The sequence below is a fragment of the Schistocerca americana genome, chromosome 9, assembly GCF_021461395.2.
Source record: "Schistocerca americana isolate TAMUIC-IGC-003095 chromosome 9, iqSchAmer2.1, whole genome shotgun sequence".
In the NCBI taxonomy this organism is placed as follows: Eukaryota; Metazoa; Arthropoda; class Insecta; order Orthoptera; family Acrididae; genus Schistocerca; species Schistocerca americana.
Genome location: NC_060127.1, coordinates 93279731 through 93281377, shown reverse-complemented (window position 1 = coordinate 93281377; position 1647 = coordinate 93279731).

Genomic DNA, 1647 nt, shown 5'->3' with positions numbered 1-1647 from the left:
CTGCTCACAGCGGATCAACTACTCGCGCAGCTCCCGAACTTCGTTTTAGCAATGAAAGCAATATCTCCCCCTCTTAGTGGCATCTAGTGATACAGTGCGAAAACTTAAAAGGTTGCCTTTTTATTAACGAGAGTAACACACTGCCTGACATGAAAAGTGAAGCACGCAGAAGACTTCAGCGGATGTAACTTCATATATGCACAAACCATCAGCGTAGATGTAAATGATTAGAGCTGCACTTTTCTGCGACAGGTAGAATTACACCAATAGTTTGTTATCGTTATTCCTCTATAGTGTTGTTACATCTACATCTACATCTACATTTATACTCCGCAAGCCACCCAACGGTGTGTGGCGGAGGGCACTTTACGTGCCACTGTCATTACCTCCCTTTCCTGTTCCAGTCGCGTATGGTTCGCGAGAAGAACGACTGTCTGAAAGCCTCCGTGCGCGCTCTAATCTCTCTAATTTTACATTCGTGATCTCCTCGGGAGGTATAAGTAGGGGGAAGCAATATATTCGATACCTCATCCAGAAACGCACCCTCTCGAAACCTGGCGAGCAAGCTACACCGCGATGCAGAGCGCCTCTCTTGCAGAGTCTGCCACTTGAGTTTATTAAACATCTCCGTGACGCTATCACGGTTACCAAATAACCCTGTGACGAAACGTGCCGCTCTTCTTTGGATCTTCTCTATCTCCTCCGTCAAACCGATCTGGTACGGATCCCACACTGATGAGCAATACTCAAGTATAGATCGAACGAGCGTTTACCAGGTTTGATGCGGGTATGTAAGGGACGCGAACAGCATCAGATGTTCAGTGATCACTGCGTAGAATGAGGAAGCAGTATACTTGCGTAAGGCAGTGTATCATCTCTTGACAGAGTTAGAAAGGGGCACCTTGTGGGTCTCCATTTGGCCAGATGGTTGTGTTAAATCCACCATAGTCGTCAGTACGGGGTGTCTCGGAAACCTGCTTTCTCGGATCGCTAGACAACATTCAAACAAATAAGACATATTAATATCAAGTCTTATTGCAAAATGAAAAAATACAATACTTTGTGTTACACAGATGTGTCGAAAGCAAAAGGCTACAGGAAAGATATCTCTTCAGTATAATAAATCCGTGATACACAGACTGTACAAGCAAGTGATTAGAGTTGACGCTTCTATCCAAATTGATAATCTAGAAGCTGCTGTAGAACTGGGCCGAGACCAGTCGGGCGCGGCACTTACGTCCTCTTCGCAAAAGGGGCCGCTGCTGTCGCGTTGTCGTCCTGAAGAGGGGTCGATCAGCATTCGATTGGCTGACGTCTTCTCACCGCCATCTATGCTCTATCGCTCTCGACTGGCGTGCCAGCACTTGACTTTACGACTTAACAGATCGAATCGTGCGCTACGGAGACTTGGGGGGCTTTCGCATGTAATGGTTGCCCAGTGTTAGACTGCACCGAATGTGAGGACAGGCATAATCGTCAAGTATCAGGTCCACTCTGTCTGATCTCCACGAGGGGTGATCATCGTACTGTGTGTGGAGCAAACTGTAATCCCTTGACAGATGCGGCTGCCACCTGATAGAAAGGAGGACGACAGGAGGAGACAGGTAACGTCCCATCGAGGTAATTGGAGCACAAGCGGTGATTAGG